Here is a 25,704-nt window from a genome sequence, read left to right as displayed (position 1 = left end):
TCTCCTTGGTAATTCATGTCATGATTAACCATAAGATTGAAAGGAAAGTGGAGGTTAAATGGTGCCCCTATTACCAGGGTATTAGGATTTCTTGGGCATAGTGCAGGAAAATAATCTCTTAAATATTTACACTTCAGTGAAATAAACCACTTGATTCATCCATCTTACCCCAGTGATAATGTTGGTATTTGCAAATCAAGTAGATTCTTAGAAAAGCTTTATTTAACACTCCAAGGATTTGGATAATAATTGTTATTTCTGAGCCCCCATTGAAAGTTGTTCTTTCACATACTATCTTCGTTACAATGGCCCTCTATTTTAAAATACTTATCTTTTTCTGAAGTAATTATTAACAGTTGGATTTTTTCACATAATGATGAATGGTTGCCTATTTCTTGGAACATTAAGTTATTTAAAGCTGGCTTGGAAGGAGCTTTATTCAAATGAAATTCTTCACTGGCAAAAATCCAGCACATAGTTGGCCCTGGGAATTTTACTTTTGTCGGGACTTGGCTGGAATGCACGTTGACTAGATGACTGTCAACCAGTCTTTGCACTTGCTACCAATAGCACTGAATCCTGACAATGATTTGAATGCCTCAAAATAGACTTTAGGTTCACAGTTACTGTGATCAACATAAAACTCACTGAAGGATTGTGACAGAGACAGCTGATTAGTTGTTCATTGGTAGCTTCTGGCCGATGAAACGATCCCCATGAGATGGCCTTGTTATATCTCAAGTTATAATTGATAGTTTCTATCCTTCGTAGCAAATTAAAGACAAGAGCAAAGCGCTGTTGTATATATGATTACTGGGTAAATGCAGTTATTTTAACAACTGGAATACCATTAATCTTTAACTGGATCTGTATTAGTCTTCTGGGCCAGCGTTCACTGTATACCACTGAATACAAATTTTCTTGGCGTAGTTTCTGGAAAACTTACAAAAATAAATTACTTTCCCAGGACTACACTGCAGTACCACACACACTATACGAGCCTTGTGCCACACGATGATCCATCTGCTATGGGTTCATTGCCATCCTTCCTTGACTATTATTTACTTTTAATGTTTTCCATTCTTAAGCTGCATTTCTGCGACAGAACAGAGAGCATCCAATTATGTAGAGCTGCCTAAGAGGAACATTTTAACCTTCTGCACCTGAGGGGAAGCTCAAAGCTGGAACTTCAACAAGTCATTACTGCTCTAATCCTATCACTTGACACATTAACTATGTTTCCTTTTTAAACTAGCCGTGGTATCCAACAGTGGCAGACTTCAGGAATGCATGTATATCATGACCTTTTGAAAGCAAAGAGGACCACAGTCACTTGAATTCCCCTGGATTAAATAATGGAATCTAGCGGGACTGATCCCCCGGAGACACTGAAATTATATCTAAAAGGAGTAATCGGCAGCTATGCCGAACATAGAGACTTGTCGTGGTCTTCTGTTTCAATTGTTGTTCCAACTTGCAACTTGGATCTTTGCCCACTAGTTTCCTGAGGGTAATGTTATAAGGAATGGTATAGGTAGGCCCTTTGGCCCATCAAGTCTACTTCACCATTCAATCGGGGCTGATCTATCTCTCCCTCCTAATCCCAGTCTCTTGCCTAATCAAGAATCTATCTATCTCTGCCTTAAAAATATCCACTGACATGGCCTCTACAGCCTTCTGTGGCAAGGAAAGGTGATGGTTATCCTGAGTGCCACTAATGAAATCATAGAAATTTGGCCACGTGCCTATAGTGGATCTTTGAAGATGTAGGCTTGCTTAGACCCACTTCACCTCTTCTCTGTCCTTAACTTGAGTGGCCTCGGTTACTATTTCCACCCTTCTCTCCCCTCCTCATCTGCCAATTATCCCGCCTCATCTGTATCCACCTATCACTTGCCAGGCTTTGGCCTTTTCCAGCTTTCTTCCCTCTACTCCCACAGTATGAAGAAGGGTTGCAGCCCAGAATGCCTTTTGGGCCTTTGTCCAACTACTTTACCATGGATGACATCTTCAAACAAAATATTAAACCATGTTTACATTCTTCTTTCATCTTAAAATATTACATTTCAAACAACAGCAAGGGGGCTTTTCCTGTGTACCCTGCCATATATTTATCAAGCTAAATCTATCTTGGAAAATAAAGTATTTTATTGTTTATTTGTATATTAAAATAGAAAGTTCTGCTGCATTTCATTGATAATCGCATTCATGATAAGAATTTTCACTTTAAATTCAGATAGCTGCCATTTTCAAGATGTAGTCAGCTACAAATAAGATCTATGACTTCAGTCTGAAGAAGGGTTTCGGCCCAAAACGTTGCCTATTTCCTTCGCTCCATAGATGCTGCTGCACCCGCTGAGTTTCTACAGCATTTTTGTGTACCTTCTATGACTTTAATGTTCATTTGGAAAGTCACAGTTACACAGCATAGAAACAGAACCTTTGGCCCAACTTGTCCATGATAACCAAGTTGCTCAACTGAGCTAGTTCCATTTGGAGCTAGTATCATTTGCCTGCGTCTGGCTCATAAAACTCCATACATTTCATATCTAATAGTGTATTTTGAAAATGTAGAAACTCTCCCAAAACAGTATAAATGTATTGATCATGTGAATAATTTGATGCATTCAAAGCCCTGTCCCACAGTACGAGTTCGTTCCAAGAGCTCTCCCGAGTTTAAAAAAACAAACTCGTAGTAAACACGGAGAATGAACGGAGCGGGTACGTCGGAGCTCGGGGACGTCTCTTAGCGCTAGCGGAAGGTACTCGGGAAGACTCGCTAACGGCAGGTAAGCATGGGAAGACTCGTGAAGATTTTTCAACATGATGAAAAATGTCCACGAGAGCCTCGAGTACCGACGAGTGGCCATTAACATAAATCTCCGAGTTCGAATCAGGGCAAACTTGGGAGAACTCTTGGAATGAACCCGTACCGTGGGACAGGGCTTTAAACCTTTTCTCAGAATTACCCAATACGGTAAAAGTAATTACAGAAATGAGTGACAAATGTACAGTATTTGATCCTGTGGTATTTATTGCTTTGTGCAAAGAGTCATAACTGGACATGATTTTCTGCATCTTTTTCCTATTTATATATAATTGGGGTGTTTGTTTTAGTTCCAAAGTTATTTTTTTGATTTCCTTTGTTCCTGGTTAAATCACAGTGAGGAATGAGATATATTGTGTATTCCTCTGGGTTATCATCAAAATGCCTTGAAGCTTTCATTGAATATTAGATCTTGTTAAAACATATTATCTTGTCTAACATTGATATTACTATAGATGAAGATTTGAGCTTGCTTTGAAAAAGAGCAATTCTATTCTACAGGCCATTGTATTCTACGGTTGAGGTTTTTCCACTGTTTATCAATATTTAATAAACATAATTAATAGATTATTTTAAAATACGTACAAGGGATGTGGGGTCGCACACGGAACTTGCATTTAATTGCCCACCTCAAATTGCCCTTGAGAATGTGTTAGTGAGCCATCTTGAACCGCTGCAGTCCTGTTATTTCCATAGTTGCCTCTGATAGGGCATTTATTCTCTTGTTTTTCAAAGCGATCACAGAGCTGAAGCTTCTTCAAATGGTTTTTAGTTCAACAGTTTTAGACTGTAAACATTTCCAAAAGATTTTGTGCACAACCATACATTTGAATGAATGAATGAATGATTGAATGAATGAATAAATACGTTTATTCACCAAATATGTTCACATACAAGGAATTTGCCTTGGTGCTCCGTTCACAAGTAACATCACTGCATACAGTAAACCATTAAGAATAAAACATAAAACATTAAAACATTAAGAATAAAACATTATAATTTAAATATGTGAATGAAATAAAATACCAAAAGGAGGCTATAGACTTTTGGTTATTGAGTAGAGCTACTGCTCGTGGAAAAAAAGTTGTTTTTATATCTGACTGTGGTGGATTTGACGGTCTGGTGGGAAGTGCTTCAAAGCGTTTGTGGCCAAGGTGAGAGGGGTCAGAGATGATCTTACCTGCTCACTTCCTGGCCCTTGCAGTGTACAGTTCGTCAATGGAGGGAGGGTTGCAGCCAACAATCTTCTCAGCTGTTCGAACGATTCGCTGCAGCCTCCGGATGTCGTGCTTGATGGCTGAGCCAAATGAGCCCATGATGGAGAAACATAGAAACATAGAAAATAGGTGCAGGAAGAGGCCATTCGGCACTTCGAGCCAGCACCGCCATTCATTGTGATCATGGCTGATCGTCCCCTATGAATAATCTGTGCCTGCCTTCTCCCCATATTCCTTGACTTCCCTATTGGGGCTAGTGGAGTCAAGCTAGAAGGTGAGGACAGACTCTACGATGGCAGTATAGAATTGGACCATCACTGCCTGTGGCATATTGTGTTTCCTCAGCTGCTGCAGGAAGTACATCCTCTATTGGTGCCTTTTTGACTGTGGAGTTGATGGTGAACCCCCATTTAAGATCCTTGGAGATGATGGTTCCAAGGAACTTAAAGGACTCCACAGATATGACTGTGGTGTTGTTGATGGTGAGAGGGGGGGGGGGGGGGGCGGGGGTGGAAGGGGAAGGGGGAGCACTCCTAAAGCCCGTATGATGTTATGAGTATGATAGCCTTAGATAATTTTAAATGGGAAGCCAGAGGAGAAATGCCATCAAGCAGGGTATTGAGTGCAGGAGCTGAGTTATGTTGCATTTGCAAAACTCAAAGGTGAGGCCATACTTGGAGCCTTGTGTAATGTTTGGCCACCCTGTAGAGATGGAATGAGTGTGATGAAGATTTACAAGAATATTTCCAGGGCTTGTGGGCCTCATTTGTTATCAATAAATCACTGCCCACTGCACATTTCTTTAATTCTCCGTGAAAAGAACCATTTGCAGTGTTTAACCTAGTTATGAGAATTAGTATACTGAAATTGTGACTTTGATCTAGCCTGATCTACTAAGCATGAACTAACTGTCAATGTATGCATTCAAATTCCTTTGTAATACAAGTGAGTTTCTTTTAAGTTTAAAGACACAGATTAATGAAGCTATGTGGATAGCTCAGATGCTTTAAGGTTGGAATTAGTGTAGCAGTTCCCTTTCCAATATTTACTATTTCCCACCATGTGCTGAGCACACTGAGGCTTTAGAATAAATCTCAAAGGAACCATGGAATTTCTTGGAAAACGTGCAGGAGAGTTGTTCCATTACTATGGTCAGCATATTCAAAAAAGTTTATAACACTAATGATGATGTTTGGCATACCTCTCTAACGTGTAAAGAGGTAAAAATGTGCAAAAGCATTTGGTTCTTCTCCTGGCAACAATAGTGGATCCCAATAGTGTCTGATATTCCAGCAAAGAAAGGACAGAAAGTGAGCTGGATTTTGGTGGAAATGCCAACAATTTTCCATTGACTGCACTCCAACATTGGAATCTGCTTACAGTCCATCAGCCGAATGCAAAACTGTGGCAATTCTCTAATAGGGGGAAAAGGTCCTGCCCTGAAGTGTTATCTGTCTATTCCCTCCACAGATGCTGTCTGACCTGTTGAGTTCCTTCAGCAGTTTGCTTTTTGCTCAAGATGCCGTTACAGTTTCTTGTGTCTCCCTAACATATATGTTGGGAAAATTGCTGGAACCATCTGCAACAGCTTAGAGCAGGTACACTGCCTGCCATTGATTTCAGAGGACGAGAGCCATTATAAGGATCAGAAATTTTTGAGGTCTTTTAATTATCTCGATTTAGTGGTCTGAGAAACGATTACTGGAGTTTTCAACGGATCTTTATTCACAAGTTCGATTTCCAGAATACAGGTTCCTCAAACACGTCTGCCCACAACGGTGGTCAGCGCTGAACATACGCGCGCAAGTGAAAATCGCGTGAAACTAGTGGCCACTCCCGAGTCATGTGACCGCGGCTTCCGAACGCCGGGTTCGATCTTTGCGTACACCAGCAGGCGCCGCTACATGGCCCGGCCCAGAACCCGCGGTACGGAAACGCACGAGTAAATGGATGGTTTGACTGGAACGCGTAGTCTGAGGTCGCGGGGCGAGCGTAACAGTAGGGACCGGTAAAACAGGACCGGAGGGGCGCGAAAAATGCGAACGAGGGACAGGCGTAACAAAGGGGACCAGAGAAACGCGACCGGGGGTAACAGGTGCAGAGGGCAGTAAAACGGCTGGTGGACGTCCTCTACGCCGTGGAGTAGCCACTGTCACTGGGCTATCCTCGTCGACGTGTGTTGGCTTAAGGTGGCTCACGGAGACGAACTCCTCTTTGCCACCCATGTCCAATGTGAACGTCAATGGTTCTCCATGTTTTAATAGATAACTTGTTTAAAATACAGATCCGTATTTAAGTTACAAGTTTTGGAATACGATAGGTGATCTCTGAGTTGTTTTTGGCAGCTCTGTCAGCCAGCTATTTCAGAGGAACGTGGCTTGGCTTTACTAATATAATTGAAGCACATTCTGTTCTTCCCCACATGATGCCATTTGAATTGTGAAAGGTCAGCACCATTGAGGGTCTGGTTGTAGATTAGAAGCAAGCAAGAAACAGCAGATTCTAGGCCAGCATTACAAATGCATTTGGAGTAGTGGTAGATAAAATTAACAGTGACTCTAAAGTACAGGCTGCAAGCTTGTTACTCCAATGAAAGTAAATAACATTAATGGAATAGCAACATGGATGTAAGAGTGTGGATATAGTCAACACAATAGAGATACCATAAGGTAGACACAAAAAGCTGGAGTAACTCAGCGGGGCAGGCAGCATGACTGGAGAGAAGGAATGGGTGACGTTTCGGGTTGAGACCCTTCAGACGTCTCGACCCGAAACATCACCCATTCCTTTTCTCCAGAGATGTTACATGTCCTGCTTATTTACTCCAGACTTTTGTGTCTATCTTTAGTTTAAACCAGCATCTGCAGTTCCTTCCTACACACAGAGGTACCATAAGCTTATCCACTGTTGGCACTCCTATAAATACATTATTAGTCCTTTTATCTTTCTGATTAGTTCTGTGCTCATCCGTTCTGATAAACATGCTATCTAATGCAGTTGCATTATGCAAGAGCCCATCCTCCTATTGTGAGGTTCAAATCTCCAAGGCAATAAACCTGTTGACAATAATAAGAGTTTTTTGATGTAGCTTCCAAATCTGGCCCTTTCTTCCATTGGTGAAAATGGTGGAAGCTCAGGAATCATGTTTGTTCCCCAATGGAATTTGCTTGTTTCCCTGCACTCGCTTTTAATAAACTAGTACAAATCTTTCCATTATTGAAATTTTTTATTTTATGTTGGAAGCTAAATATAAGAAATTAGAGCAAGTATTGGCCATTCAGTCCATCGAGCCTGTTGCACGTTCAATCGTGAACTGCTGCCTCAACTCCAGTGACATGGGTTCAATCCTGACCTGAGGTGTTGGTTTTATGCAGTTCCCCATGCAAGCATGCATTTCTTCCTGGTACTCTAGTTTCCTCCCGCATCTCAAAAATGACCAGGGTGGTTGGTTAATTGGCCGCTGTAAATTATCCATGGAGTCGTTGAGTGTTAGAATTTCGGGGAGAGTTAATGAAAAAGGAATTAATGTAGGATTAGCATGAATCAACGGTTGGCACAGGCGTGATGAACTGAAGGGAGTGGCTGTACTGTATCTCACTATGACTGTATGTGCACTGTGTCAAGAAATTATTTTATTTTAATCACCGCATCATGTTCACATTTTTATACTGCTTTCCACACATGCAACTCTAAACTTGGAGATTCCAAGACATTAGCAGTAAGGGAAGGTGGAACACACTGATACATAAAGCTCAGAATTTAACTTCAAGAGATGGGCACTCCAGACCTACCGATGGATGACAAGATAAAGTAATTCTCAAACAGGTCACTGTCCTCTGGAAAAGTTTGGTTCAATAGGCGAATCAATAGATGTTGCTCAATTGCATCTTGTAACACTGGACATGCCAAATACATTATTCAAAAGATACACACAAAATGCTGGTAACTCAGTGGGACCGGCAGCATCTCTGGAGAAAAGGAATAGGTGAAGTTTTGGGTCGAGACCCTCCTTTAGACTGATATTCAGGGGAAAGGGAAACTAGAGTTATGACAGGTTCAGAACAAATCAGAGCAGGCACTGATGACCTAGGAAAAGTGGAGCCCACAATGGTCCATTAACATAGAAACATAGAACATAGAAATTAGGTGCAGGAAGAGGCCATTCGGCCTTTCGAGCCAGCACCGCCATTCATTGTGATCATGGCTGATCGTCCCCAATCAATAACCCGTGCCTGCCTTCTCCCCATATCCCTTGATTCCACTAGTCCCTAGAGCTCTATCTAACTCTCTCTTAAATCCATCCAGTGATTTGACCCCCACTGCCCTCTGTGGCAGGGAATTCCACAAATTCACAACTCTCTGGGTGAAAAGGTTTTTTCTCACCTCAGTTTTAAATGACCTCCCCTTTATACTAAGACTGCGGCCCCTGGTTCTGGACTCGCCCAACATTGGGAACATTTTTCCTGCATCTAGCTTGTCCAGTCCTTTTATAATTTTATATGTTGGATGTGGAAGAGGTGACAACAAAGGGACATATGGGTGCAAACGGTGGAATTGGCAGGATGTCTGGGGTGGGGGTGGGGGAGGGGCCGAGAGAGGGAATGCAAAGGTTACTTGAAATTAGAGAAACCAATATTCATACCGCTGGGTTGTAAGCTGACCCGCTGAGTTACTCCAGCATTTTGTCTCTATCTTTGGTGTAAACCAGCATCTGCAGTTTCTTCCTGCACAAATGAATGATTCACCTTGGTGCACAAAATTGTAGAACAGAACATGTTGTTTTAAGTTCCTTCCTACACATGTTGTTTTAAGTGGTGATTTATGAATGCTGATGTTCAAAGGAACTGAAAGCCAACATCTTTTGTATATTATCTTCCATCATTATAGAGAATGGATATGTGAGAAAGTGAGTTCAAGAGCATGTAGAGGTTCCAGGGCGAATCTTCGGTTTCCTCCCACATTCCAAAGACCTACGGGTTTGTAGGTTAATTGGCTGGTAAAGTGTGTAAATTGTCCCTAGTGTGTGTAGGATAATTTAAATGTGGGGGGATCGCTGGTTGGCATGGACTCGGTGGGCCGAAGGGCCTTTTCCCTCACTGTGTCTCTAAACTAAACCACTCAGGTCTGAGATGAGGAGAATTTTTTCATTCGGACAGTGCTGAATCTTTGGAAGTCTCTAACATGGAGGGCTGCAGATAATTCAGTTACTGGGATTATTCAAAACAGAGATCAAGGGCTTTCCAGATATTCAAGTAATCAATGAACATGTAGGTAGTGCAAAAAAACATTGAAGATCCACCATGATAACAGAGTGTCGTAGTAGTCTTGAAGGCTCAAACGGGATACACCTGCTCCTATTTCTTATATCCTTATGTTCACTATTAATGAGCAGAAGTACTGTATATTTTGATAGCAGTGGCTTCTTCAGGTGCATATCCCATGTATTTGAGGCTTACAGATTTTAAATGTGTTTGAGCCTTCCGGAATTTATCTTTTTCTTTTCCTGGAGCTGCATTGTAAACTTGAAAATGTGAAAAGTTTGTGAAGAGGGGTAATTGGGCTTCCTAATACTAATTGTGTTTGAAGTCAGGTGTACGTTACAAAATATCTCTCCCTCAAAGTCTGCCCATGTTTCCAAATGCTCTACATTCAATGTAACGTGCTTTCAAGCATATCTGTTAGTGACCCAGAATCTGGGTGACGTCTGTGGGGAAAATGGGAATAAAAATGATAAATTACCCGAGGAAATGTTACACTAGATACAGTAATTCCATCCTGTCTCTTCTTGTTTGTATGTCTTTGATTAATAGCAGAAGTGTTCCATTATAGAACAAGGTTGTTGTGTTAAAACAATCTTTACTTGTTCAGTGAACTTTTGTTTAAAATGTACATCCAATTTGAATTCAGCTTTAACATTCAATTAAGCGACAGCAATGTTTTGTGAAATTAGGCGGTTCATGAGTGCTAAATTGGATAGCATCTGAAACCACCTGGAGATCATGATGGATGATTTAACAAACATACCAGTGCAGACAGCTCACACAATTCATGGTGGACACCCACAGCAGGGGTATCTTCATTAGACTGAATGCAGTGGTTCATGCTTTCAAGTTTTCTAAAGGCATTTAGGGATGGACAAAAAACACTAAAAATTATATATGTCCTAATTAGGAACCCGTACTTGGTGGTGAACCCATTCATACTCCCCCCTGGCCCTCCTTGGTCCTGGCTTAAGAAAGGTTGTTAAAGTAATCTTGATGAAGATCTGACCTGCTCCTTGAGTGATATCCGTCTAGTTGCGCTCCTGACATGTAGATGGTGGAGAGGTTTGGGTGTGTCATGAGGTGTGTTGCTTACCATGGAATAGCCAATTCCAGACCTGCTTTTGTGGTTGCAGTATTTGTGTGGCAGGTCCAGTTGACTTTCTGTTCAGTGGTGAGCTGATGGTGGGGTAATGGTAATGCTGTTGAATATCAAGGGTAGATGGTTGGACTCTCCCCTCCATTGCCACAAATATTACTTGTCACTTGGTTCATCCCTGAATGTGCTTGACCTTGCTGACTGCAAGCATGGACCTGCCTCAATTTCTATGGACTTACAAGTAGAATTGAATTTTGTGCAATCATCAGCAAAAATTCGCACCACTACATCTGATGGAAGGAAAGCTGTGCATAAAACTGATGTAAATGATTGGGCGCGCGAGTATCAAACCTGGAGCGGGAGTAGGGCAGAGAAGCAGAGGAACTGGCTTGTTGAGATGTACAACAGCTAAAAAGAAGGGAAGGTTTAGTGCTACAACCTATTGGGAGCAGCTACGTTGGGAGTAGATGTGTGTTGAGATGCAAGGTCTATGCTTGAGGGTAAGTGTTGAGACAAGGGCTCAGAAGCCTTGTGCTTGAAGGTAAATGTTGAGGCTTAGGCTCAGGAGGCTTTAGCGAGAAGTCTAAGAGGAGGTAGAGGGTAAAACAAGGTAAGGTCTTTCCTTTTTCACATGTTCCTCTCATGGTACTGCAGTGAAAATGGTGGTTAGGGTGTTGGTTTGCTCCTGCCGCAGGGTGCAGGAAGTCAGGGAGACGTCTAACGTGTCTGAGGGCTACACCTGTGGAAAGTGCATCCAGATGCAGCTCCACACAGACCATGTGATGGAACAGGAACTGTGGCAGGATGGTCTCAGGATCATGAGAGGGTATGAGATCAACATGCAAAGGAGCTATAGTGAGGTGGTCATGCCTAGTGTGATCAATGTGGGGAAGACTAATATGCTATGGTGCAGGCAAAGAGTGGATGGATGACCATCAGAAAATAGAGGTATTCCTCTCCAAGGTGTAAACTTTGGATACTGTTATAGGGGGCTTACTGATCTGATTAAAAGCATACCAACATAGAAACATAGAAAATAAGTGCAGGAGTAGGCCATTCGGCCCTTCGAACCAGCACCACCATTCAAAATGATCATGACTAATCATCCAAATTCAGTACCCCATTACTCCATTCTCCCCATATTCCGCGATTCCGTCAGCCCTAAGAAAAACTAGTGAATTGGCCTCCACTGCCTTTGTGGCTGAGAATTCTACAGATTCACAACTCTCTGGGTGAAAAGGTTTTCCTCATCTCAGTACTCTCAGTGAAAAAGTTTTTCGTCATTATTGATCACTAAGAGAGCATTAGCTGCATTCAGGTCTGTGGCATTAAACCTGGCTCTGAGACACAGCAGGGAAGGGTGCAGGCAGACAGAGCGGTGGTGATAGGAGACTCGTTTGTCAGTGTAACAACAGGAGATTGTGTGGTCGCAAACAGGACTCTTGTATTGTTGGTTTCTTCCTGGTGCCACGGTCTTGGATGTCTCAGAGCAGCTGCAGAACATTCTCAAGGGGTGGGTGGACAAGGACAGAAGTAATTGTGCAGGAAGACAAAAGTGCTGGAGAAACTCAGCGGGTGCAGCAGCATCTATGGAGTGAAGGAAATAGGCAACGTTTCAGGCCGAAACCCTTCTTCAGACTGAAGTAATTGTGCATGTTGGCACAAATGGTATTGGTAGGTAAGGGAACAAAGACCTGCAGAGAATATAGCAGGGGTGCACGTGCTGCCGGAGCTCCGCCTCGGACACCTCAGTAAACAAAAACAGAGAAAAAACGGGGAATTTTAACAAGCGGGTGTGTGGTTGTGGTAACCTGATTAAAAGAGGGGGAAGGTGAAGACATCACTACTGATGGATCTTCCTGGTAGGAGGGGGGGGGGAGGGGGGGGAGCACTAGGACCCACCCAGCAGCAAAGATACTAGAGGAGGTGATGAAGATGATTGTTGAGGGTCGGTCAGTGGATGTTGTTTACATTGATTTTAGTAAGACATTTGATAAAGTCACTCACAGTAGGCTGATCCAGAAGATTATGATGCTTGGGATTCACATCGATTTGGTCGGCTTGATTCATAATTTCCTTATTCATAGGTGAATGGGTTGCTTAGTAAATTTGCAAATGATACCAAGATTGCTGGTGTATTGGACAGTGAGTTGTCAAACCATAGAGTAGTATATAGATCAGCTACAGAAATGGATGGACCAATGGCATGTAGAGTTCAATGTGATTAAGTCTTGAAATGTTGCACTTTGGGAGGTTGAATGTAAGGAAACACTAGTCAGTTAATTTCAAGACCCTTAACGGCATTGATGTGCAGAGGGATCTTGGAGTCCAAGTCCTCAAATCCATAGCTTCCTGAAAATAGCAACATGTGTAGATAGAGTGGTAAAGATGTGTATGGTATTGTTGCTTTCATCATTGGGGCATTGAATATCATAGTCAGGTAGTCATATTACAGTTTTATAGGATTTTGGTTAGGCTATATTTAAGTGTTATATGCAGTTCTGATTGTCACACTAAAGGAAGGATGTAGAGGTTTTAGAATAGGGTGCAGGTTTGCCAGGATGCTGGCAAGATGAGTGAACCAAGGAGCTGAGGAGGGAGTGGTCCCTGCGGAAGATGGAAAGGGGTGGAGATGGGACTAGTGGTGGGATCCCTTAGGAGGTGATGGAAATGTCGGAGGATAATGTATTGGATGCGTAGACTGGCGGTGTGAAAGGTGAGGACCAAGGGAACTCTGTCCTTGTTGCGTCTGGAGGGAGGGGGAGCGAGAACAGAACTACGGGACACAGGAGTCACGTGTGAGGGCTCATCAATGACAGAAGGGGAGAACCCATGTTCTCTAAAGAATGAGGACATCTCGGATGTCGTGGTATGATTATGGTTAAGAATGGTTGACAGAGAGGACATAAAAGCGGCACATAAAATATTTGAAATTTGCTGACTGTCCCCAACATTGGTATATTTTCCACACTGCAGGCAACCTATCAGAAACATTCTGCTTAGATATAACAGCAAAGTATCTTATTGTGCACGTTTTGGGTATTGAAACAAAACTAAATATTCTTCCTTTTCATTGTGGATATTTTATTGAACATCGAGGATTAATAGCAAAAGTAGAAAAAAGACAATGTAAATTAACATAATGCTACATTGAATTTTTAATAAGAATTTTATGTTAAAGAAATTTCAGTGGACAGTTGCAAAAGCCTGCAATGAAAAAAGTCAACACCATTCCTACGTATATTACAAAGTAATAAAATTATGTAGCCTGATCATAGCGAAGGATTAGCATTGATATAACTATAAGAGGCACCTGGAAATAAGTAATCTAAAAGTTAACATTCCTTGCAGGTGAATAAGGAGGTGAACAAGAGTATAAACTAAATTAATGAACATATTAAGTTGCTTCCTGTATGTATTCACTGTAGAGAATATTAGTAACATTCTGCCAGTCATAGAAGATCCTAGATAATTAAACTTAATCATTCTGAAATTTGGAGGCAGCTCATTGTCAGAAGACCTGACAGAAGCAAATGTAGTTCAGGAAGTTAGCCTCAGAGGGCCATGTTACTAATTCATGGTGTATTGCATTTCATAGCAAAGATAAATGGTAGGCAGAAAAAGGTTGAGCTGAAGGCTGGCACTAGTCTCAAATCCCATTTGTGATGATCCACAGCATAGTTCATGTTATAAAAAGTGGTTGTATTACTGAACAATAAGACTAGCCTGCAAAAAGAAACTCTTAGCTTAACAGTCCTGCAGCAAAATTTCATACTGAAGTGGTGCTTTTTTAAGATTATAAAAATGTTTGCCTTTATAAAAACAATGTCAAGTTATTAGCCTAAAATATAATTGTTTCTCTCTACAAATGTGGATTGACCTAAGTACATCCATCATTTTCAATTTCTTAAATTGCAGATTTCTCAAGTTTTTGCTTTGACTGATATTAAATTGCATTTTTCTCTGAGGATTTTTACAACAGTAAATTTCTATCTTATTGGTGTGATTTTTTTTTTTTAAACTGCAAAGACTTGTTTTCAGTTTTGCTGCTTTTTTCCTTGATAGTAGCTGGGGAAATAATATAGCGCTCTTTAATTAAGGACCACAAATCCATGGGGTATGTCAAATTACTATATTTGTTTCTATCTCAGTATCACAAGATACACATTTACAGAATGCCAAAATTTCTCCAACAGAGTTTGTCAAATGATATTTGTTTTGCTACTGTCAGCACAACAGAACAATTCCAGGTAATGAAAGTTGACCGCTAGGCTGCAGGTGCAACTATTTCTGGAACACAGGTCTTTGCTATTATAACAGAGATGTTGTCTGGCCCCAAAACCCTTGTTGGATTCAGTGCTCGCTGCTTGCTCTTGATATCCTGCATCTATGATGATGGGGAGCTCAGGACAGACCTCATCTGTTGGCATTTCGGACTAAACATGTTTCAGCCTAGTTTTAAGCACTCACATTCTGGACAACGATTATAGAATGTTAAACAGTCCAGTGAGAAAAATACGGACAGTGCTAATGCTGAAGATAGGTGTATTCTTTGAACCCACTTTATTTTATTGTCACATGTACAGTGAAAAGTTGTTTTGTTGCGTGCCGCCGTCAGCAGAAAGATCATACAAGATTACACTAAAGCCACCCAAGGATGTTGATAAAATGTTGTACCTTGCAACAGGAGTTTAACTGCTTTCTAATGCACAAAATGTGTCCCTGGGAGCAATGTAGTCCAAGTGCACCTGTAAAATAAATGGTCATTATTGTGATAGGCTCACAAAACATTAATTTGAATTGCATGATGGTGAAAAAAATCATGCACTATTTCCTTTGCCATTGAAAAATTGACTTACCAGCACCGGCCACAACCCGAAACAGCCAAGCAGATTTGTTTCACTCAGTGTGAAGAAGGGTTTCGGGCCCGAAACGTCGCCTATTTCCTTCGCTCCATAGATGCTGCTGCACCCGCTGAGTTTCTCCAGCAATTTTGTGTACCTTTTGTTTCACTCATCAAGGTTGTTAAGAACCAACAGATACACGTGTTCTGGATATGGCATCTAATGATCGTGGAGAGGGAATCTCCTGGACCTAGCAGATGAAATGGAGCAAGTGCCTGCGATAAGAAAGAAACATCAAAGTGCTAGTGTGATGATCATATTGATACTGCTCACCCCTACCTCAAATCGTTCTGGATTTTGCAGGATAATGAAATTGGGCATCCATATCACATTCCATTTCCTCCTCAATGCAAAAGAAGCTGAATACCCTGAGTAGCATCAAGACATCCGTTTGGTGCCCTCATGATGTGTCCAATACAGCAAAATTGAACTGAATAATTGTGAGTGAAATGCAAAGCTTACATTTTGCAACATCTCTCAAGATTTTATAAAGCACTTCCTATTCAACCAGAACCTGCAAAGGCACTTCTGTTTTTGCTTCTGGCAGGCAGTTGTCCCTACAATTTTTATGGAAGGATTTGGCAGGTCTGGCCACTGCAATCAAGGTGCCTGCAAACTGAATTCTGACACCAAACCTCTTAGTTTCTTCAGCACTTTTGTCTACCCTCTTAATTGAAACAGTAGTTTGTCACTTCCCATAGACCCAATATGTCTAGTAATTCTTTAATTCCCATAAAGCTGAATTAAGTTATTTTAATCTATTATTGTTCAGTTCCGGTAACATTTCCACAAATGCTGCTGTCCAATAGTTTAGTTGACATTAATGCAATTATATTTTCTGATTGGGCAAAAACTAAATTTATGAACACAACAAATTATTATTTTCTTCTAAATTCACAAATTCAGATTTTTCAGAAATATATGAAAATGATTGACGAATGTTAAACAGTGCAATGAGAAAAATAAGGTTTTTGTTGAAATAGAACTTTATTCATTTCCAAATAAACTGGATCAAACAATCATGGCATAAAATAGCAGGAAATTGAAAGGATTTTTAAAAACTATTTTAAACTATTTAATTTCCTACTTAATGAGGCTTTAACACAAAATATGAATACACTCCAGCATACCAAACACAGTAGACACAATAATTTTGTGCAAGACAAAATGTGTAGGCAGGAACTGCAGATGCTGGTATACACCAAAGATAGACACAAAATGCTGGAGTAACTCAGCGGGACTGGCAGCATCTCTGGAGAGAAGGAATGGATGACATGTCAGGTCGAGACCCCTCTTTAGACTGAGAGTCAGGGGAGAGTGAGACATAGCGATACGGAAGGGTGAGGTGTGAAAAAGAGACATCAAAAGAGATGCGGTTCAAGGAAAATGTAGAATAGATAACTGTTGCCCAAGCAAAATGTTGTATGAGTTGCGGTTTCTCCAATTTGCACTGTAACTCACGCTGACAATGGGGGAGGCCGAGGACAGAAAGGTCAGTGTGGGAATGGCAGGGGCAGTTAAAGTGTTTAGCAACCGGGAGATCGGGTAGGGTTTAGGTAGACTTAAATTTTTAAATCAGAATAATCTCCTGCTATCAATGCTTCTGCACCAGACCACCTATTAAGAATATCTACCCTTGGATCTTTCTCCATGATTTGAGAAAAATTAAGAGCATGAATTAATGTTGCTCATGATTTTGTTGGTACCAGAAACAGGATAGTTTGGCAAAAGCCTGGTGGTAGGTTGTTGTTGGCTCACACTCGAGTGGTGGATAAGTGAAGAAGGTGGAAAAAAATGAAAAAGAAAGGAAGCAAAATAAATAATAAATCTCGTGAATTGCCTTTTTTGTGAAATGAACCAAAATATATTAAATATATTTTATTTTGTAATAATCAGGTTGAAATTGTATTGTGGCATCTGACCTGAAAAGAGATGTTAGTGTTTGTCAGCTGGTCCTTCATAATTTAATTTAAACGAGTCATTGTGTCCTCTTGCTGAAGCAGGAGACTCTGAGGAAGCTTATTTGTCATACCTCGTTATTGCTCCCTTAACTGAAAAAAATATTGCAGATATGAAATACCATAAGATTTAAGTGAGCACTGGAAACTCTGTTTTAACAATGAAGATTATGTATTTGAAACTGACACATTGTCAGCACCCAACTACAAATGGATGGTAATATTGAGGACTACAGATTTGGCAGTTTGTAGGGATATAATGTTAATGGGTTTGGAGACCTATCTATAAGCCTGCCGGTGGCCTTCTGTGAGAAATAATGTGGGAAATCAGTTGCCAACTTAGTTGTGATCCAGACTGATTGTGTATTATTATGCAAGCTTAACCTGAGTGTCAGGAAGTATTATTGGTATTGGGATAAAACCAAAGATTACAGTTGGAGAAGAATATTACTGGGTATGGCAATAGACAATAGGTGCAGGAGTAGGCCATTCGGCGCTTCAAGCCAGCACCGCCATTCAATGTGAAGATCCCCAATAGGTACTTGTACAATTCTTTGGCAGTGAATTAAAATTTTGTATTACCACCAGATTAAACAAAGTAAATAAACAAGTCTGAACCAAGCCAAATGCAAATAGTTTCACTCAAATCAGTACAGTTGTCATCAAACTCTTGTCACCCTAGACTTGAATATTAGAGTCATAGTACTCAACACAGAAACAGGCCTAATGGCTCACCACATCCAAGGTGATTATCAAGTAATCCTGCTTCAGCATTTGATCTGTAGCCTTCTATGCCTTGGCAATCCAAGTGTTTGTCCAGATCATTCATACATTGAGAATACCTGCCTCCATCTCTTTCTCAAGCAGTGGGTTCGATATTTGGGTAGACTAAAAAAAAATCTTCTGATCACCTCTAACGTACTGTATGTCATTAGAACTTCATTTACTTTCTATAGGCACAAAATGTTGGAGTAACTGAGCGGGACATGCAGCATTGTTGTGTTCTCTTAGATGATATAACTGAACAATTTATTCAGATCTTTGTTGTTAATCCCTCGTTTTACATTAATTTTAAACCATAATTCAGCTTCTGGCAGAGTCCATGCCAAATAATATGCTTATCTTTGCTTGTCCAATTTTCTGCATTTGGCTCATTTTCATTTCTCCATTCCATTCCTGTCAATGTTCCTTTCCAAATGCTTTGTAAATATTGTGATTGTACCTGCCCCTCCATTCCAGAAATCATTTTGGTGAATTTATTCTGTACCTTCTCTATTGCAAGTACTTCCATCCTTGGGTAGGGAGCAGACCTGTACATAGTATTCCAGAAGAGGTCCCGCTGGAGTCCTGCTTAATGGAACAAAAGGTGTAGCAAAGAATTGGATAAAAGTAACAAACAGAAAGAGGATCATAGCTTGAAAAATTGCAAAACAGCAGGAGTGAAAATGCATGTATTTTATAAACTATCAACAGCAGTACGAGTGGTTAGAAAATAACTACATATATGTCAGTCAAACCAAATTAGCATTGATAGTGTACGGTAAAGCATGAATTTATTTGCTGTTTGAGATGGTTTTCTATTTTAGCTTATTGAAAAACCAAGAAAGAAACGGACTATTTTAGCTCCTGTAATGTACCATGGGGAAGAGTTAATTTATAACAAAGTTAAGAGATCCTAAAAGACTGGTCAATACATGATAACATTTATATTAAGCCCAGGTCCAATGACCCATACATACTGAGACAGGACAAATGTTACTGGGGAAATATAAATCTCATTATCCTATCTCAGATAATTTTTGCTTGAATCTTTTTTCGTTGATCATTTATTGATCTCACTGTATATTATACAGTGAAGATAACACAAAATTCCAAAAGCATAATATCACAGAAACTCTGACAGAGAAATACACATGCAAACTGCACTGATTAAGCACTGAATAAAGCAAGAATTAAGTGATTTTCAGCAAAGAAATATCTGCTATGGCATAATGTTGCAGCACGCAAACTTTGAAAATTGTGTAAAATGATTAAATTATATTGCAGCAACACAGTGGTGCAGTGGTAGAATTGCTGCCTTACCGTGCCAGAGACCCGGGTTCAATCCTGACTACAGGTGTGGAATTTGTACGCTCTTCCTGTGACTGCATGTGTTTTCTCCAGATGCTCTTGTTTTCCCCCACACTCCAAAGATATACAGGTTTGTAGGTTAATTAGCTTCAGTAAAAAAAAAGTGAATTTTCCCTAGTGTGTAGGATAGTGCTAGTGTAGGGTGTGATCACTGGTCAGCACGCCAAAGGGCCTGCTTCCGCACTGTATCTTTAAAGTCTAATATGTCAGAATTTTTGGTCCACAGAGCACAAGTCTCTGACATTGGTTGTAACAAGTATTGCATTGTAATTATGTAAAGTTGTAATGCATGGCACACTATCAGAATAAGCCATTTATTAACGCTTCACTTTAGGACATGCTATTGATTCAGTGGCCTAATCCATGTGCACAAGGAAAAGGAAACGAACATTTTATTTGAATGGTTCAATCAATGTGTTGACTCTCTTGGATCATTCATAATCCTTTGTTATATCTCTTGTCAGTTGCTGCCTATCCTAATATTGATAGATCATGTCCCTCAGAATCCTCTCCAACTTGTGATTATACCTGTGCAATCTATTTGGATTTTCCTATACCTTATCTGCCAGAACCATTTCATTGCCCTAGTTTTTTCACCTTCCTGATTGCCTTCTTAAGTGTACTCCTACACTTCTTATAATCATGGACAGATTCTTTTGATCCTGACTTCCAAATCAGATGTTTGCCTCATTTTTCCCACCTCTTGTCAACAAGGGCCCCCTAAACTTGTCAACTTTACCCTTCATCCTTGCTTACTAACATAGCTGATTAATATCCTGCTGTAATTTATTCACTGTCTATGGCACCTCTTATTTTAATGTCATATGTAAACTTACTAACCATGCCTTGCATGTTCTCATCCAGATCATTTAAATAACTGATGGACAACAGTGGGCCCAGCACTGATCACTGTGGCATAACACTAGTCACATCCCTCCACTTTAGTTTAGTTTAGGGACTCAGCGCAGAAACTGATCCCCCAAGTCCACACTGGCCAGTGATCACCCCATACATCAGCACCATCCTACACATGAGGAACAACCTACAATTTTACCAAAGCCAATGAATCTACAAACCTGTATGTTTTTGGAGAGTGGGAGGAAAGCCAGAGAAAACCCATGCGGTCACAGGGAGAATGTAAAAACTCTGTACAGACAGCACCCATGCCTCTTCCAAAAACTCCAAAAGATTAGGGAGACAATTTCCTAAGCGCAAAGCATTGCTGACTGATCCTAATTGGTCTTTGCTTATTCAAATGCTGGTAGATCCTGCCCCTTGGAATCCCCTCCAATGATTTACTAACCACTGATCAGGCTCACCAGCCTGCAGTTCCCTGGCTTGTTCTTACTGTCCTTTAATAACTGTACTACATTAGATAACCTCCACTCTTCTAAATCTTCTCCTGTGGCTAAAATGTAAGTAATTATCTCTGTAAGGACCATGATTGTTTTCCCATAAGATTCAAGTGTTCAAGTTCAAGTGAGTTTATTGTCATGTGTCCCTGTATAGGACAATGAAATTCTTGCTTTGCTTAAGCACACAGAAAATAGTAGGCATTTACTACAAAACAGATAAATGTGTCCATATACCATGATATAAATATATACACACATGAATAAATAAACTGGTAAAGTGCAAATAACAGAAAGTGGTTGTTAATAATCAGAGTTTTGTCCGAGCCAGGTTTAATAGCCTGATGGCTGAGGGGAAGTAGCTATTCCTGAACCTGGTTGTTGCAGTCTTCAGGCTCCTGTATTCAAGGATGTATGTGGTCGGGTTCCAGGGATTTATCCACCTTAATGCCCTATAAGATTGTCTCTTTAGTAATTCATAGGTGGTCTAAATGATCACAGCTCATTCACCCCGATTCCTTAGCTTCCATGAGCTTCTCCACAGTAAAACTGATAACAGATAGTCCTTAAAAATCTCTTACACCTACTGTGGCTCTGCCATGGATAATCATGCTGATCTTTAAGGGCCTTCTAATCTTTGTATTACTTGTTGAATCCCTTGAATTTTCCTTTACCTTCCCCGCCAGATCCATTTCATGTCCTCCTGACTTCCCTCTCAAGTGTACTCCTATACTTCCCAACAGAAACATGCTTCCCTGAACTCTTGCTATCGCACTTTTAACAAACTCCCATTCACCAGCCATCCCTTCAGATGCAAACAGTTCCACCAGTTTCAGCTCTGCATGTTCCTGTTAAACACCTCCAAAACTGGCCTCATAGCAATTTAGTTTAGAGCAGGGAAATAGGCCCCTCGGCCCACCCAGTCTAGTCAACCATCAATCACCTATTCGAATGGGGGGGGGGGTGCAGTGGTAGAGTCGCTGCCTTACAGCACCAGAGACCCGGATTCGACTCTGACTACAGGTGTGTCTGTGTGGAGTTTGTATGTTCACCCTGTAGCAGCGTGGGTTTTCTCCAGGTGCTCCGGTTACCTCCCACATTCTAAAGACGTGCAGATTTGTAGGTTAATTGGCTTCTGTAAATTGTCCCTGGTGTGCAGAATAGAACTAGTGTACGGGTGAACACTGGCTTTCGCAAACTCAATGGGCTGAATCCACCCACACTGTATCTCTTAAATAAACTAAACTAGTTCTATGTTATCCCATTTTCCCGACCACTCCCTACACACTAGGGAGCAATTAACCTCCAAACCCAGATGTCTTTGGAATATGGGAGGAAACCGGAGCACCTGTAGGAAACCCACGTGGGCACAGGGAGAATGTGCAAACTCCATACAGACAGCACCCAAGCTCAGAATTAAACCTAGGTCTCTGCCGCTGTGAGGCAGCAGCTCCACCAGCTGGGTCCCTGCACCACAGTGCTAAAGAAGAATTTAGGACATTATCTTGCGGATCAATTCTATCCTTCTCAAAAACTAGTTTAAAACTAATAGAATGATGGCACTCCCTCACTGATCATTACTCTACCGCTTATCGTTACGCTCTCTCTATTAGGGATTTTTATATATTGAGCAAAGATACTTTCCTGGATACACTTAACACATTCAATCCTATCCAAGCCCTTTTATACTATGGGAGATCAAGTCAATATTAGAGATGTTAAAATCTCCCACTAATGCTCACTATTATTCTTACAGTCATCTGCGATCTCCCTACACTTCTGTTCTAATTCCTGCTGTATATTCGTGGATCATAATACATCCCATCGAAGAGATAATTTCCTTCCTGTTTCTAGATTCTAGCCATATAGTCTTAATGGATAATCCCCCAAGAATATCCTCTCTATGCAAAGTTATGTTCTCCCTCATCTAAAAGGCAACCCCCTACTCTTCTTTTAGCTGTACCTCTGTCATGCTCAAAGGTCCCTGAGTCCTCAGTAAGTCCATCTTACCTGTTAAGCCCCTTGCACTAAAATAGATTGAAATTATATCACCAGTTTCCCCCCTTTCTCATTGTCTTGTTCCTGGCCATCCTGTTTATAAAACATGCTCTCTTTGACCTCGGTATTTGTCCCCAATTTCTAATCTGCCTCCTTTCTATGCTTTTCCAGATGCAAATAGATCACATTTCTAATTTTGTTATCACTGACAAAAGGCTCACCAGCCTATAATTTCCAGTTTTGTCCCCATTGCCCTTTTTACACGAATGAAACAACATTGGCCATCCTCCAGTCCTCGGACACATAGATCAAGGCCCAATCACCTCTCTTAATAACCTGCAGCATATTCCATCAGGTCCTGTTGACCTATTTACCTTAATGCTCTTCAAGAGACCCTATGCCACCTCCTTGATATTATGATACCCTAGAATATCGACATACCCCTCCCCGATCTCCCTATCCCTCATGCCCTGCCCCAATACTGCTGCATGTACTCATTTAGTGCCTCCAGGCACCAATGCTTTCATTTATCCTTGAGTAGTCCTACCTTTTCCTAGGTTAATCTCTTATTTTTAGAGTATGTATCAAATGCCTTGGCATTCTGTTTAATCTTACTCGCTAAGGACATTTCATGGTCCCTTTTAGCATGACCTAATTCTCTGCTTAAGATCACTCCTGCTTCATTTATATTTCTCAAAGGCCCTGCCCCTGTCTGATTTCAGCTTCCTTAACATTACATATAATGGAAGGAAGCAGGGAGTGATGGTAGAAGATTGTTTTTCGAACTGAAGGCCTGTGGCTAGTGGTACGTCTCAGGAATTAGTGCTGGGCCCATTGTTTACCGTGGTTAATATCAATAATATGGATGAGAATGTGCAAGGCATGATTAATAAATTTGAAGATGACACAAAAGTGGGTGGTATAGCAAAGATAGTTATCAAAGATTACAGCAGGATCTTGATTAGCTGGGCAAGTGAGCCGAGGGATGGTTAATAGAGTTTAATGAAGATTAATGCAATGTCTTGCATTTTGGGAAGTCAAACCAGGACAGAACCTTCACAGTGAATAACTGGGCCTGGGAAAGTGTTGTAGACTAGAGTGATCTACAAGTGTACATAGTTCCTTGAAATTTGCAATACTGGTAGATAGGGTGGTGAAGAAGGCTCTTGGTACACTGACGTTCTTCAGTCAGGGTAGTGAGCATAAAAGTCGTGATGTTATGTTACAGTTGTACCAGATTGTGGTGAGACCACATTTGGAATATTGTTTTGCATTTTGGTCAAGCTGCTTATGGAAAGGTGTCATTAAGCTGGAAAGATTGCAGAGAAGATCTTGTGAGGAATCGAGGTGCTGAGGAATATGGAGAGTTTGGGCAGGCTAGGACTTTATTCCTTGAGGGGTAATGCTATGTAAAGTAATGAGGGGAATAGATAGGGTGACTGCATAGTCTTTTACCAAGAGTAGGGAAATCAAGATTAGAATTAGAGGGTATAGGCTTATGCAATGTTTAATAAAATTAACTAATTGCTTATAAATGGCAGCATTATTATTTTAGTATAGTAAAAGGTATTTTCCTTCTTAGATCAATAATGTCGTAATGCCCAGAATTACCTTTGTTTTGTGTTTTCCATATTTGGGGTAATAGCAATACTTCCTAAATTCGTCTGTTCATATTACTAGTAGCGTAAACAAACAATGAGATTTGAAGTACTGAAATAGGATATTATAAAATGTATATTTCATTAACTATATAACTTGATGGACTTTATTCTGTCACATGTCTCTTTGTAATATATTATGTTCGGTTTCTACAAAGGTGCATTTTCCATTCTGAATCTTAATCTTACTTTCCAGTCAAATTGCCATGAAAAGCTTTAATGATGGTTATGGTCAGGCATAGAGTTCATTGAAACTAAACAAGAAATTAATTAAACAAGCATATGGCTTTCTCAGTAAATGGTAGAGCCTTGGGAAGTGTTGTGGAACAGAGGGATCTAGGAGTACATAGTTCCCTTGAAGTATATCATGAGCAGACAGTGTGGTGAAGAATGCTTTTGGCACATTTGGCTTCTTCAGTCGGATTATTGAGTATAGAAACTAGGATGTTATGTTGCAGTTGTACAAGATGTTGGTGAGGCTGCACCTGGAATATTTTGTTCAGTTTTGGTCTGCAAAGGATGCATGGCATGAAGCTGAAAAGAATGTAGAAAAGATTTGAGAGGATGTTTCCATGACTCAAGGGACTGAGTTATAGCAGGAAGTTAGGCAAGCTTGGTTTTATTCTTTGGAATTCAAGAGGCAGAGCGGTGATCTTATAGAGGTATATAAAATCATGAGCGGAAAAGATAGGCTAAAAATGCACCAATCTTTTTCCCAGGATTATCTAGATCTAGGTTTAAGACGTTAGGGTAAAGATTTAATAAAACCTGAGATGCAACTTCTTCACACTGAGGGTGTTATGTGGAATAAGCTGCCAGAGAATGTGGTTGAGGCAATTAAGCACATTAAAATACCCTTATAATGATAGGAAAAATTAAAAAAGATATGGGTCAAAAAGCAGGCAAGTGGGACTTGCTTAGACGAACACCTTAGACGGCAAGAGGCAGAAACAAATAACTACAATAATTGGAAATAAAAGAACATGCTGGGATTACTTTGCAAATCAGGCAGCATCTGTGGAAAGAGAAAGAGAGTTAACTCTTCAGACCACTGCATTCATTTAATAGGAAAGCTAAATAAGGTTACATTTCAACTGCTTTTCTGAAAAGGAAACTCTAATTTGTAATAGGCAAATGAAAAGTATATTGATTAAGGAGCTCCAGGAATCTCAAGGGAAATACTGACAGTGCTTTGTGTATGCTATTCAATCCTGGAAGGCACATGGATATACAAATGAATTAGAAATGGGAACGCAATTAACCCCAATATCACTGGATTATATTTTATCCAGTAAAATAA

At 40.5% G+C, this 25,704-nt stretch overlaps 1 long non-coding RNA gene across 1 annotated transcript; it reads left to right on the top strand.

The window, feature by feature from the left end:
* The first annotated feature begins 8,642 nt into the window (after window positions 1-8,642).
* LOC116975739 lies at window positions 8,643-25,023 on the top strand. Its single transcript, XR_004412736.1, has 3 exons — window positions 8,643-8,653; window positions 11,114-11,119; window positions 24,966-25,023. It is a non-coding gene; the product is annotated as an uncharacterized LOC116975739 (long non-coding RNA).
* Window positions 25,024-25,704: the final 681 nt, after the last annotated feature.

Source organism: Amblyraja radiata, chromosome 8 (assembly GCF_010909765.2).
Source record: "Amblyraja radiata isolate CabotCenter1 chromosome 8, sAmbRad1.1.pri, whole genome shotgun sequence".
Classification (NCBI taxonomy): domain Eukaryota; kingdom Metazoa; phylum Chordata; class Chondrichthyes; order Rajiformes; family Rajidae; genus Amblyraja; species Amblyraja radiata.
This window is presented reverse-complemented; position numbering and strand designations above follow the sequence as displayed.